Raw genomic sequence first — 15,872 nt, 5'->3', positions numbered from 1 at the left:
CTGTGTGCTGACATACTGAGGATGGACATGTGAAGTTTTTTAGTAGTGAAAATGCTTTTCTAATCAGTAAAATTTAAAAATGATTTTTTTAAAACATTCAAATACTTGCAAAAGAGAGAGGGCTCTTTATGTGAAGGACCACCTATCCCCTCCCACCCTGTGATTAATTTTCACAATATAATAAACTATTTTTTTTAGTCCTATGAGTCAAAGTGTTCTTTAGAAAATCAGTCATAAAATTGCATTTGTCTGCCCTATTTTTAAAAAGTGCTCTATTGTTAAGGGAAAAAAACAAATGGCCAGTGTTTACATAGTATGATTTTGGTGCTTATTTTTACAAAATAGTATTCATGTGTGGAATGTAGGCTAAAAAGAAATACACCAGAGAACCTAAATTGTTACCTCCAAGTTGTGGGATTGCAGGTGCTTTTTATTTTCCTCTTTAAACCTTTTATTTTATGAACTTTATACGTTGCCCATATATTTTATAACCAGAAAATGAAAGTTCTAAAATGAATTCATTATAGAGTATGAAATTAAATATAATGAAACTTTTAAAGATGAAGATTCTTAGGGGATAAAATGAGTTTAAAGGCTTTACAAATGAATTAAATAGAATTTATGAAATGGAATTATATGTTATGATAAAAGTTTGTAGTTTAAAACAGACGTAAAAGTTAGTTGCCATGCAGGGGTAGGGAACCTGCAGCCGTAAGGCAAAATGTGGCCTCCTAGGTCCTTAAGTGCGGCCTTTTGACTGAATCCAAATTTTGTAGAACAAATCCTTTTATTAAAAGGGGTGCAGCAGAGAAAGATGAATCTTTTCTTGCCTCCTTTGGTGCTTAAAAAAGAAGAATCTTGAAATCAAAAGGCTGCAGGTTCCCCACCCCTGAATGGGAAAAGTCTTGCACTATTGATAACCACGCCTTGGAAACCTTTTTTATTCTTCTAACTCAGGTGTGCCTTAGTTACATTCATGTATATATTGTTTTATGGAAAAGTGTTTAATTATAGAATTTAAACTTATTTATATAAATGGTATGTTAAATGTCATTTTGAATATTTGGCCATTTGATAATATATTTGTGGTCAGCAGGCAAAACACTTGGCAAAAGTTTGCATTAGGTACCTACCAGCTGTTCCATAACCTCTTTATTTCTCGGTTTTCTCATCTATAAAATGGAAAAAGAACAATATCTATTTCTTAGTCTTGTTTGAGGATAAAATAAGTATGCCTGACATGCAGAAAGCACTTAAATATTATTACTGCTGTTACCAAAAAGTTGGCATTGTTGTCTCTACGAACTGGAGTAAAAGATCACTAGAGACTGGTACAGTATCTTACACTTCATATCCCCTATGTTGATTAACCTTGTGTCTTCCCCACACAAACTTGTGTATTTAAGCGGTACTGTTAGCTATTCATGTAAGTAGTTTCATTATTTATGTATACAATAAGTCTTTAGCATTTAAGTCTAAGCATTTTAGACTTAAAGTATTTAACATGGGAAATTTGTAATCTAGTGTAGACAAAATTTTGAATCCTGCGTATTTCAAGGCTGATATGCCAAACAAATCTGTTGACTAAAGAATTGAGTATCACTGATAATATCTCAGTTTTTATTATGCAACAGTGACTTTTGTTTTCTACTTTTTAAATTTTCATCATAGGATTAAAAACTATATTTCTTTGTGACCAATAGTGCCCAGAGAAAGCCAATGGCTAATGCTGGTTTTTGCAGATTTAGAGAAACTCTTGCTTTTCTACAACACCACAGTAATAAAGTAAATTTATTTTAGTGGCAACTTATACATGTCGCTTATTTCTTGTGTGTCCTTCACAATATCTTGTACACAGATACTGTGATGAATAATAGATGGTATTTATTAGTTTATGAAGAAATTTGAATCTTCCAGTTCATTAAAGGAAAGGGAGCTTAGTGGGAATTCCTAGATTTCCTGGCTCTTGGATTATTTTTATATTTATCACTTCAGCACATCATTTTAAGAATTTCTTAGACCAAATTGAAATATATTTGTCTGGATTTCATATTTCCATGGAGTGATATGATGATGTAAATGTGCCTCATTTAATGAAAGCTACCTCCTGTGGCCTAAAATGCGTACTCTATAACCCCACCCACAGAAATATTGATTTTATAGGTCTGGGATAAGGCCTAGAAAGCTGTATTTTACTCCTCTAGGTGATCCCCAGATGATTCTGATGCAGTACTTTTTCAATTTATTTCTCTCTATATTTTCATTTTTAGTATGATATTTTCAAAGCATTAGGAATAAAGGAGTACATTTCATGTTTAGTAATGAAAATTAATGGTCTTAACTTTCCATTGTATGTTCCATTTTACCTTTTTAATTAATTAAATGTACATAGATTAATGAAGTCAAACCCAAGTGATACCAAGTTCATTGTAGAAAAAAGTGAGAAAGTACCAATGAGGCAATGTTTTTCAACCTTTTTATCATTATCATCCCCCTCCAGTCTTTTTAGATATCTTTTTACTGAGTGTCTCCATCATGAAATTTTAATGTCACAGATATAACTGTATATATATTTGCTTATGTATTGTACGTGTATCTGTGCTTTATACACTAAAAGAGTGAGGTTTATTTTTTGGCCCTTCGAGAGCCAATTTTCACCCCATTGGGGCATTATTGGCCCTGTTGAAAATGCATGCAATAAGCTAAAAGAAGTCACCCTTAATTTTACCTCTCAGTGTGTTAACATTTTGGTGTACATCTTTCTCAGTGGTGTTCAATGCATATATGTATTTTTTTTAACAAAAATGAAATCAGATACATAATTATTTCATGTTCTCTTTTATCTTAAGGTATTGTGAATTTTTCATGACAAATTATGTACATGTTAACAGTATCATATCTAAAGGATAAATAATATGGATATATAGTATTCCATTATGTGACTTTGGCATCATTTACTTGAATGATTTTCTATAGTTTTTAATTTTTATAAAAGCTCTGCTATGAATATCATTGTAGTAGAATTTTTCTATGCAGCCTTAATTGTTGCCTTAGGATAAATTCCAAGAAGTGGAGTTATTCTGTACATGTTAATATTTTTTGGTATACATAACTTAGAAAGTGAAAATCCCTTTCCCCAAGGACAGCCACCATTAAAGTGAATATTTGTCCAACCTTTTCCTGTGTATTCTAATATAAAAAGCTATATATTTTATTTATGTAAAAATTATATATAGCTATAACTATCTTTTTCAAAAGAAGAATCCATTGTCCCTTAACTGTAGCCAATTGCTTTTTTGCCTGATATATTTTGCCTAAAGGACTTTGGTCATGTCTTCACACCACTATGAAAGAATTCTATCTCTTTCTTTTAAGCTGTATGATGTGGAGTAATTTGTACGTTCTTCTGTTGAAGGATCTTCTGTTTTATATTTTGTTTTGTTTTTGCATACATTTTTGTTTGCTTGTTTGTTTCTGTGTCATAAATTCCCATTTGTGGTAGAATTGCTGGGTCATTTAAGAATTGGAAATACTTTATATGCTCACGTCTTTTTTTGTGTTTTCTGTTTTTTTATTCCTTTATTTACCTACTCTGGTATTGGTACCAGATTTTAATTACTATAGCTTTCCAGTGTTATACTTTTATATCTGGAAATATAAAATGTTCTAATAAGTAGACGGGTGTGCCTTTATATTTTTCAGATTACAACTCACAGTTTAATTTTGGCTAGGTTTTTTTTTTTTTTTTAAGACAAGTATATATATTTTAAAATAGAATAATACAGATTTTGAGAACTTTTAGTGCCTGGCAGTAATTCAGAACTCTAAAAGCACCTGTAAGTTGCACAGTGAACAGACAAGCTATTGAGCTATGAGCTTTCTGGGAATTCTTGGAACTACAACATTTCTGTCAAATATGCCTTTTAGTCTTTGGTTTATTGATTGAAGTATATTGGACTTGTACACTCCCTACTATCTTTTATTCTTTTTAAAGGAGATACACTCTCTCTTTTACATTTCTGGGAATGTACTTATTTTAGGTGTCTCATACTATGCTGTTGCTGCTTATTTTTATAGAGTTGCTATGCTTATGTATTCAGAGTTATTCATATATTTTTCTGAGGTTTAGAGTCTAATAAAGTTTAAAATATATCAGAATAGATGTTATATTAAGTAACACTTTTGTGAGTCAGCGTTTAATTTTTATAGATTCTTAATCTAGTTTTTTCTGGATTCCAGCAGGTTTCTTTATGAGAAATCAGTAAACATTACAAAAGAATTAAAAAAAATTATGCTTTGGTTTTTAAAGTAGAAATGTGTCTTAGTCTTTTATAATGAAAAGCACTACTTTTTTTGGAGACTGTCTTTTAAATTTAGCTGCCCACACCATTATTAAAATCCTTAAATGTTGGTTCTGATACTATTAGCAACTGTGATACTATCTGTGAGCTAACTTTCTTTCTTGGGACATACGCTCAGGTGAGATTTTCAAATGCTTTTATTATTCTAGAAGAGTTAGTTTACTTTTGTAATGAAAAAAATCTCTCCCAAGAGTACTGCGTTCACCACTAAGATGAAGACTAATCATAATAAATATAATAAATGATAGTGAGTACCCAGGCAAGTAAGACAGGACAGTTTTCTAAGATTAGCCTTTCTTGGAGTTGACTTGTCACCACAGCTAAGTTAGGCTCATTTCAAAGGTTTACCTTGCTTTGGATTATGGATCTTCATCTATCAAAGTGAAAAATCAACTCTTTTCCTTCATGATGTTTTGTTTTGTTTTTGTTTTTCACACATGGTATGCTTATAAACATTAACATCTCAACAGTGATTTTGTCTGTTGAGATTTACCATTTAACGAGATTGGAAATTTTATTCTTTGGTGCAAAACTTAACTTAAATGCTTTGTGAATGTACATGAAGTGGAATCCTTTATCTCAGAATCACAGTTGCAAACAAATGGACAACCCATGCTTGAGCATTAACTCAGTATGACTTTAGACCTTTGGCCAAGCCTATATGATTACTTAGATACAGCCTTACCTACTCTCATTACCTACTTCTTTATTTTCTGAAGACTAAAGCCATATAAAAACTTTAGATTCATTTAAATGAATAGTCCATATAAGGAGGATATTTGATTTTTTTTAAAGGAAGATATTTGCTTTTAACTAAATATTATGTGAGATTATAAATGATTACAAAAATTAGAATTTATGTGATGTTTGTTTTAGATATTTCCATTTTCTCATTATCTAAAATATTTTCCCTCTCACTAAGTATTGTGATAAATTAGTACCAGTAGGACTTTAATTGGTAATATAGCCACTTGGTAGCAAGGATTCCTTAATAGGTTTTGTTAGAATATACATTTCCACTGTTTATAGAAGTTGGTTGGGAGATTTTATTTTTATGTTTTGTGCTCTAAAAGTAAGCTGCCTTTCAGGAAAGCATCATATAATTTTTACTAGCCCTTTTAATAATTATTTTTCTATTCAAAGTATTAGTAATCCTTGACATCCTTTTAGTCACATTATTTTTTAAAAATTCATTATTTTTATTTAATAAATTGTAAAAGGAATAAATAGATAACACAAAAAAGGACAGATCAAAAAAAGAATACAAATGAGACAAAAATAATGGTTATCAGTTTTCTGTGTATCTTTACATACATTTCCTGTAAAAATGTACTTATATGCATGTATAGAAATAATTGGTTTTGTTTTCACACCTGCTAACATGCTAGTAAATAAAAATTCGATTCTTCAAAGTTAAATTTTGTCAAGTTTCCCCCATCTTTACCTTTGATTCTCTCCTCACTCCTATTCTTTTCTTTTCATTACCATTCTTCTCCTTGAAAGGAGAGAAAGAGTGGATGGTTGTGGTGGGTCTCAACTATGGCTTGGCTGTACACTAAACTGGGGAGCTTGGAGAAATACCCACATTCTAACTTCACCATCTAGATTCTTAATTAATTGGTCATAATGACGCAAGGCATGTGGGAGGAGAACATGCTTTAAATTAGCCTGCATATAAAAGCTTGCATGAGCTTCCGAGTTCAAGCATAGTTTGAGGGAAGGCAATGGTTGAATTCAAGGGGCCATCTCTCCCCGCCCCCCCCCCCCCCCCCCCCCCCCCCGTTTTCCTGCCTTCAAGAAAAAAGATATATGCGCATGCATAGGTCTTTGTAATCCCTCAGATTCTCTAAGAAATGTACTGCCACAAACTTCTGATTTATTCTAATATTGGTTCATCCACAGAGTTTGTAATACTTAAATTCTAAGGAAAATCAACATCATTTGTGCAGTGCAGAGTAGATAGACAAGAAGGTGACTGATAAGGCAGTATGGAATTGTGGTTAGCCACACGGATGCTGGAGCCAAACTGCCTGGGATGTAATCCTGGTTCTATAATTTATGTCTGTTGAGCTTGGACAAATTAGTTTTAGCCTTTCTGCCTCATCTATAAGGTGGGGACGATAGTCCCCACCCCATAGGAACATTGTCAGGATTACAAATATTAACACATGTAAAGTACTCAAATAGTACTTTGTACATGGAAAGTATGCAATAAATAAGTTTCAATTAATTTATTTCTTACATCCTCTTTTCTAACATCTCTTACCCTTTTCTTGCCCATTCCTCCTGAAGTTAATGCTTCCTCTGATAAACTAGAGCAAGGGTTAGCAAACTTTTTCTGTAGTGGGCCAGATAATAAATATTTCAGGTTTTTAGGGTCTCTTGAAAATATCTAACTCTGCTGTTGTAGGGTGAAAGCAGCCATAGACCATATGTAAACAAATGAGAATGGCTGTGCCCGCTTTATTTATGGACTCTTAAAGTTAAGTTTCAAATAATTCTCACATGTCACAAAGTATTATTTTCCTTTTTTGATTTTTTTAAAACAATATTTAAAAATATAAAAACCATGCTTAGTTCATAGGCTGCACAAAAATAGGCAGTGGACCAGATTTGACCTCTGGGCCATAGTTTATTGACCCCTAAGTAGAGTAAAGGAGCCTACACATTCTAACAACTATATTAGTCACCTTTTCTTTCTTGAGAATGCCTTCATTCTTTAATTTCACTGTATTTCGGAGTAATTGAGAAAATTATTTTTCTGGCATCAAATTTAGAATTTAAAAATTCTACTCACAGGTTTGAACTTAAACTGTTTTGTTTTTTTTTTTTTTGAAACAGAGTCTCACTCTGTTGCCCAGGCTAGAGTGCCGTGGTGTCGGCCTAGCTCACAGCAACCTCAAACACCTGGGCTCAAGCAATCCTCCTGCCTCAGCCTCCCAAGTAGCTGGGACTACAGGCATGTGCCACCATGCCCGGCTAATTTTTTCTATATGTATTTTTAGTTGTTCATATAATTTCTTTCTATTTTTAGTAGAGACGGGGTCTCGCTCTTGCTCAGGCTGGTCTCGAACTCCTGAGCTCAAGCAATCCACCCACCTCAGCCTCCCAGCGCCCGGCCTAAACTGCTTTATTAACACATGTGAAACAGTGAAACTGTTGACTCTCTCTCAAACAGTGACGTAAATAACTATATTTAGGGTTCTTTGCAAGCAACAGAAACACCACTGTGTTGTTTTTTTCACTAGAGATTTTATTCTTTGGTACAAAATTTAACTTAAATGTTTTTCGAATGTATATGAAGCTAGGTCCTTTGTCTCAGACTCACAGCTGCAAACAGATGACAACCCATGCTTATCCTTGGCACCAATATATAGTTGGTGTTTGTATTAGTCAGGGAACTGGACAGATACCTACAGAACTAGTAAGACAAATGCATGCATACACACACACACACACACACACACTATATAAATAAAGAGATTTATTTCAAGGAATTGGCCTACACGATTGTCGGGGGCTGGCAAGTCCACAATCTAAAGGGCCGGTCAGCAAGCTGCAAGCTCTCCAGCCGGAGCTAGTAATGCAGTCTTGCAGCAGAGTATCTTCAGGGAAACCTCAGTTTTGCTTTTAAGGCCTTTCAATTGATTGAATGAGGCCTGCCCACATTATTTAGGATAATCTCCTTTACTTGAAGTCAACTGATTGTAGATATTAACCACATCTACATAATACCTTCATAGAAACACCTAGATTCCTGTTTGTTTGAGTAACTGTGTACTGTAGACTAGCCAAGTTGACATTTACAGCCATCACAGAGTTCAATAAATATTTCCCAATAAAAGGATGAACAAATGGCTAAAATGGTTAATTTAAGTAGAAAAATTGTTACTTGAAGGATGTCAAATAACAAGATTTAAGTTAAAAATGAGCAAGTAGGGCCCAGGGAGCTCTGAGAACTAGGGCAGTTTGCAGGGGTAGGACCTAGGTAGCAGTAAGAAACAGTGTCTTTAGCATGCTACAGTTATAATGAATTAGTTCTAACCATTTTTCATCCTCACATCATTCTGCTCAAGATTTAGTTAGCTTTCTGAGAAACTCAAGTTCATTGGTCTAGCTTGAGTTTGGGTCACATGTCTTGCTTGCCCAGTAGAGGTTGAGATACCTTGACATTCCCACCCAAACTGCATTCAGGGAGATAAGGATTGTTTCCCAGCAGAGAGTCAGGATACTGTTACCAAAAGAAAGAATAACAGATGTCCACTTTACCAACTCTTAATATCTGCCCAGATAGAGGGACAGCTGGTAAAACTGACATGGATCAGGGCCAGAATATGTAGGCGATTATAAGCCCTGATAATGAGCTTGGGCCTTACCCTCTAGAATAATGAATTGGGGGTGGGGGTCATAGGCCCCTTTGAAAATTTGAAATTTTTGGACCAAATTTTGAGCCACCTTCTCTCTCTAGAAAACTCTATGTAGGCTTTTAAAAAGGCTTGGGTTTGTTTTGTTTTGCAAAGCATTTCAAGAGGTTCTTATATCCCCTAAAATACATCCATGGTTGGTGGGCAGAGGATCTAGTCTTTTAACCTGAAAGGTTAAGAACTCGTAGGGAGAGGGTGGTATAAACTATTTAAGGTATTTAGGCAGATGAACTACAATAGTCAAAGTTTGCATTTTAAGCGAATCATTTCGGCTTATATTGGAGGATGGATTTGAGGAGTATAAGACTGGAGGCTGAAGAACATTCAAAATATTACATCTCCTCCCTCAGCTCTTGATATTTGCACTCCCCTCATTCTCCTTAATCTCTTTGATTTCTCTTGGAGGAATTTGGTTAAGAGATGATGAACGTCTTAAGACAGTGGACATAGGGATACAAAAAATAGCAATTTTTAGGAGACAAAATTCACAGAATCAGCTTGGCTATCAATTGTATAATATATGGGGAGCAGAGTCAAGTATGGGTTGTACATTTTTAGCTTGCCAGGAATTGCAGGGGGAAATACAGAGGGCAGGTGAAAGGACTGACCTTAAATGTGAGGAGGGACAGCCTCATACTTTGAGTGGAATTTGAGGAAAAAAGATGATAGAACTGGACTTGATAGGTTTATCAAGAGGGAAAGGAATGAGAGAGGAAGTGGAGCAAAAATTGGTCAAGGGATTGATGTGTACAGTACTGAGGGCCCAGGTGAGATTTTAGACCAGGAATTTATAGTAGCAATATCAGTTACATAATGATATTTTCTCTAGCAGTGAAGAGAAATTTTAAGATTCATTCAGAGTTGATGTTATATTGGCTGATTTGATGGTGGAACAACAGGAATACAAGGAATATAGGGATCTGAAGGAAGACCTAGACAAAGATGGTGATGTTATAATAAACACTTTTATAGAGCTGAGCCCCTACTCTGTGCTGGGCACATATATATTAATACACATGCTTTATGGTTAGTTACTAATTCATTTACTCAAAATAACCTTGTGAGGTAGGCACTGTTATCCCCATGATGAAACTGAGGCACAGAGAGGTTAAGACACTTGCCTAGGATTATAAAGCTAGTAAGTGGCAGAGCTGGGCTTTTAGGTTCCAAAGTCTGCTTGTAACTCCTAAGCTACACTGATAATCACCCTTGGGGTCCAGGTTTAAGAGGAAAGGACAAGAGGTGATAGACTGGGAGAAGATGAAGGCCTCAAAGTGTTTGAAGTTTCATTGAGGTGGAAAACCTGTGCTGTGGGGGTTTTCCTCAAATTACTCATGCACACGTTTATATCACGTCAGGTGCTGAAAAAAAAGGAAAATAGTTTAGACAATTACCAGTAATTCTTAATGATGAGGAGCATTTCTCATGAGTCATTTGCACTGCATAATTCTTTTTGCTCCCTTTTTTATAGAAGAAGAGGCAGTAAGAAATTCTTATGAAAGTAAACCTCGTTTTCCTTTTATACGTCCCACAACCCCAGTTTTGACAGAACTCCTAGTAAATGGCCAGATTTTTTTCTGTGCTTTCTCTTTTCTCTCATAACATGAATTTGGCAGGTTTTTTAATTTTAGTGTGTTTATATCTACTAGTATACCTCTGCCCATTTAATAGGGGATCCCTGCCAGTTAGAACTGTGATGTTTTGTTCTCATTTGGAAAGAGAGTATGTATCTCTCTGTCTTTAAATTCTGCCAGTTTTCCTTTTCCTTTTTTTTTTTTTAACTTGATGCACAATTTGTAAATAAATTTCATCAAATGCAGACAGAGGGAATAAAAAATGAAAGCATCCATCAGAGTGGAATGCATCTGTCTCAGTATAGAACTAATTAAGTTTGGCTTTTTCCAAGTTTTTGTTACCCAAACATAACATTAATCAAACTAATACTTTGAGAAAAGGAATTATAATCTTTTTCTTGTTAAATTTGGATAATTGGTTATATTTTCCTTTGTTTCTCACTCTCTCATATCCTTAGTAGATAAATAAAATAGATATTTGTCATTATATTAGAGACCATTATAATATTTTTTCTCTAACTGGATATTGAGGTAATGCTTGATATTTGTTGTGCTCAGTATGCCTTACAGATTGATATTTCTGTCTGATATTCAATTATCTGTTTCTTGCCAGTGTAAGATATTGTTAGAATCAGGACTCTAGATCTAATACATGTTAGGATTATAGCTTCTAGAAAATTTGATCATAGTATTTAATTGTTTCTTCCTTTGAACCCTGAACCTCAAGGCTTTTAGTCATACTTAAGGTGTCTCCTGTGTTCAGGTAGTTTTTGATTTGACTGCAAATACTTTTTTCCAGTAATATTCTTAGTCCAAATGTAGGCCCCAAAGCAAGCTGTCTTTACCCTTGTAGAGAATTTTAGTACTTATTTTTTATTGGTTGGTATCTTTTAACTAATGTGATGTTATTTATATTGGTAAGGTGTTAAACGATAACAACAAAAGATTGTAGTAACTCATTTTTTAAGAATCTTGAGAATTATGTGACTCCAAAGTGTTAGATTTCAAGCATAACATTAAGAGGTGGTCATTTTGAAATTGATTTATATGTAGCATTTTTCAAATTTCACTGTTTGTATATGCTGTCATTCTGATACTTTCATACATGCTGAAGAGTTAAGATAGGTCTATATACTGAGAAATTTCTCCATATCAATATGAATGTTACAGATGACATTATCAGTCTTTCAAGTCTATACTGTATTGAGAATTCTACTCTTTCGTGAAAATAGCTGGTGTAGTTGGTGTTTAGCACTATTAATAATTCTACATAGAAATTGCTCTGTAGTCATTTTTTCAGGTGTATTATAACAAAATCACTGTTAAACTATAATATAATTTCTTTTTAATTGAAGGTTTTTTCATCTGTGGTTGCCTGGAAATTTTATCATTTACTATAGGAATATTTCTTTTTTAACATTTGAAGGATTGTTCTCATACTCCCACATTTTATTTTTGTAATTTTAATTATTTTTTATTAAATGTTATTTATTTTGCTGCTCTTTTAGTACCCTTAAATGTTTGCGTGTTTGTGACCCTTGGTCACTGCCTTTCAACATATTGATGTCATATGCAAGGTTTTGTTTTCTATGTCCCTATACAATTCTTCTTTAGATACAAGAGAGATACATACAATTCTGACATAACTTTTATAAAATAGAATTAGATACTATCATCAAGCAGCTATTTTCATCAAGCAGGTATTTTCCAGTCAAAAATGTTTCTTTCCAGTCAAAAATTTTTCCAGCAGAATTGTTATACTCAAAGTGATAAAGTATTGTAAAGCTTTGATCAGAATTGCATTTCCAAGGAGACTGTTGTAATATATTGGTTTCTGCAAGCAGTCCCTCATTATTTGCCAGACCTTGCATTGATGCATACATACAAATAATCATGGAAGTTGGGAAAGTGGAGGTAGGAGTAGTTAGTTATAATGATGGAAAGTGGGTGGAGCTGGATGATTCCAAATATTTTCCAGTGCTGTTTCTACCAATAAGCAATATTTCAAGTATTTAATGTACTTCTACTCTGCAGCAATACAATGACTACAGACTTAAAGTCATTGGATTGGGCTTACTTAAAAGAATTCAGACACTGTGAACAAAGAAACAAGGCATAATTTTGAACTTTAAAAATTTAGGTAGAAGTGGTTATTAGAATGAGTACATGTAAGAAGTGTTATCTCAACCCTTCATCCATCCCCCTATTTGTCATTGGTCTTCTGTCAGTGGTCTTCTGGTTATTAACTACTTTTCATCAGTTCCCCAGTAGTTGGATATAGAAAGAAAATGAAATAGAAGCACACATCTGGCAATTTTGCCTTTTTCTTGGGTTTTGTTTTTGTTTTTGTTTTGCCTTTACTATAGAAAATGAAATCTGATGAACACACAGTTTAGCTAGTGTATAGGAAAGACAGCATAGAGTTTAAGGGTGTGAACACTGGGGTCTTGTTGCCTGAATTCTGATCCCACCTACACAGATGACTATCTGTGACCTTTGGCTAAGATGCTTTTCTTAGACTCATTTTCTTTTGCTATAAATTATGAATGATAATATTACTAGTACCGCTACCTGTGGTCATGAAAATTAAACATTATAGTCCATATAAGGTACTCAGCACAGAATATTAGATGTTATTGCTTTATTATCCCTTTCTTTTGCTGTTGATGATCAAAACTTTACTACTGATTCTGACTTAATTTTTGAGGTTACTGTTTGGTTCCGATAGAATTTTTAGCAGCAGGTTAGTATTTAAAGGAATATTTAATACATTATTCCTTTTAGCTAGAATAAGCTAAAGGTGCACAAGAATGAACATTGTCTTAGATTGCTAAGACCTGGGGACCCGGTCTGAATGCTTTTATGCACTTGGTTAACCTTTATGCCATTCAGAGGGTGAGACCAATTTGGGCTGATTTCCATTCCTCTGTTAGAAAGGCTTAAAGAATCACCATGCTGTTCGTTGATGTCATTAGGACTATTAGGAAAAATACTTGTAACTATGAAGACCCAGAGAATTCTTGTTTATACTTATTTTAATAGTGAAAACTTGGTTTTCACTTCTGACAATACATGTGAATAATATTTGTAGGGTGCTCTTTACAAACTATGTCTCATTTGATCTTCACAATTCTGTGAAAAAAGGTAGGACAGAAGGTATCACTGCTACTTTTAAAGATGGGAAATGTGGGCTTCAAAGAAATTCATTTACTTACCCAGAAATAAATAGTTATGTTTGCTATCTCTTATATTAGTTTTCATTCTACTACATCAAAGAGTTTCTATGTGGAATCACTTCTTCTATGTGATCTACTTATAATTTCCAGAATATAAAAATTCAGATTGTTGAAATTGTTATTTTCACATTTACCAGAAGTATATACCTTTTTTTTTTTTAATAGATTTAGTTCTTTTTAGAGCAGTTTGGTTCATGACAAAATTGAGCAAAAGGTACAGAGATTTCCCATATACTCCTGACCCCCCCCCCCACATGTGCAGCCCCCTGTATTATCAAATCCCCACCAAACTGTTATTGATAAACATACATTGACACATTATCACTCAGAGTCTGTAATTTACATTATGGTTCATTCTTAATATTGTACGTTCTGTGGGTTTGGACAAATGTATAATGACACGTATCCACATTACAGTTTCATACAGAGTAGTTTCATACCCTAAAAAATCCTCTTTGCTCCTACTTTTTTGTTTCTTTGTTTTGGGTATATATCGAGTAAGAGGAACAGATAGCAAGTTCTGCCACATTGTATTACTGAAATTTTAAATTATTTGTAGCTTTGGGATTTAGAAATATTTGATTCAGAAGTATGGCCTCTGAATACATCTGATGCTAGAAAGTTATTCTAATAAGTTATGATTATAATTTTGATTCACAGGGTAACATGAAAGATTCTTTCTCTGGTTACAAAATTCTTAAGCTGTCCAATTCCAAAAAGAAAAATGACTTTGTACTTGTAGTAATAATTTTTAAAACTAGTATGCTTTATTTTGTGTAATGCCTGTAGGGGAGATATATATATATTTTAATTGTATATATATAATATATATATTTAATTGAGGACATTTTTTGTGCAAGAAGTTTAGTTCAAGTATTTTTAGAGTTTCTGTTCTTATATTCATGGGCCCTGCACAAATCTCTATGAGGGAATACAAATAGTCCTTACCCTGCTTTCAGCAAAGTTGACATTGATAGAGAAGGCAAGGCTAATTATGAAACAATTAGAGGAGAGGTTGCCAAACTATAGCCCAAGGCCTGTTTTGTGTGGTCCTCAAGCTAAGAATAGCTTTTGCTTTTTAAAGGGTTGTTTTTTAAAAAGAAACGAAAAACAAAGCAACGTAGATCATATGTGGTTTACAAAGCATAAATTATTACCTGGCCCTTTACAGAGAATGTTTGCTTTGGGAGGCCCAGGCAGGAGGATCAGTTGAGGCCAGCAGTTTGAGACTAGTTGGGCAACATAGCAAGACCCCATCTCTACAAAAAGTTTAAAAAATTAGTCAGGCATGGCAGTGTGTGCCTGTAGTCCTAGCTACTTGTGAGGCTGAGGCAAGAGGATCACTTAAGCCCAGTAGTTTGAGGCTGCAGTGAGCTATGACCATGCCTCTGCATTCCAGTCCAGGCAACAGAGCAAGACCCTTTCTCTAAAAAAACAACAATAATAAATTTTAAAAAAAGAAAATAATGGCTGCTTACTATTAATTAGAGGAATATATATCACATAAAATGTAACCAGAAACCTTAGGGAAATATAAATCAAACCACAATGAGAAACCACTTCACATCTACTAGATGTCTATAATAATTATTTTTTTAAAAGATACTAAGTGTTGGCAGGATGTGGAGAGATTGGAACTCTCATACTTTGCTGATGGGAATATAAAATGGTACAGCTGCTATGGAAAACAGTTTGACAATTCCTCAGAAAGTTAAACATAGAGTTACCATATGACCCAGCAGTTCTAGGTATATACCCAAGAAAATTGGAAACATATATTTACATAAAAACTTGTACACAAATTTTCATAACAATAAACAAAAAGTGGAAACAACCTAAATGTCCATCAACTGATGAGTGGAGAAATAAAATAGCATGTCCATATAACAGAATATTATTCAGCCACAAAAATGTAATGAAGTACTGACACATACTGCAACACAAATGAACCTTGAAAATATTGTACTATTAAAGAAAAGAAGCTAGACACAAAAGGCCACATATTATATGATTCCATCTCTGTGAAATGTGCATAAAAGGCAAATCTATAGAGACAGAAAGTAGATTAGTGGTAGCTTGAAGCTGTGGGGAGAGGGAAATGGGCAGTGACTGCTAAAGGATGCGGGGGTTTTTTTTAGGGTGATAAAAATGTTCTGAAATTAATTAGTGGTGATTGTTATACATCCATGTGAATATAGTTTTAGAAACCACTGAAGAATATACTTTAAAATGGTGAATTTTATGGTATGTGAATTATATCTCAACAAAAGAAAATGG

General features: G+C 33.9%; 1 protein-coding gene across 3 annotated transcripts in view; it reads left to right on the top strand.

The window, feature by feature from the left end:
• RAP1A (RAP1A, member of RAS oncogene family) overlaps positions 1–15,872 on the top strand; it is a 74,834-nt gene that overhangs the window by 13,817 nt on the left and 45,145 nt on the right. The window lies entirely within an intron of this gene.

The sequence above is a fragment of the Eulemur rufifrons genome, chromosome 8 (assembly GCF_041146395.1).
Source record: "Eulemur rufifrons isolate Redbay chromosome 8, OSU_ERuf_1, whole genome shotgun sequence".
In the NCBI taxonomy this organism is placed as follows: domain Eukaryota; kingdom Metazoa; phylum Chordata; class Mammalia; order Primates; family Lemuridae; genus Eulemur; species Eulemur rufifrons.
Note: the sequence above shows the minus strand (reverse complement) of the source record. Positions and strands in the feature narration are given on the sequence as shown.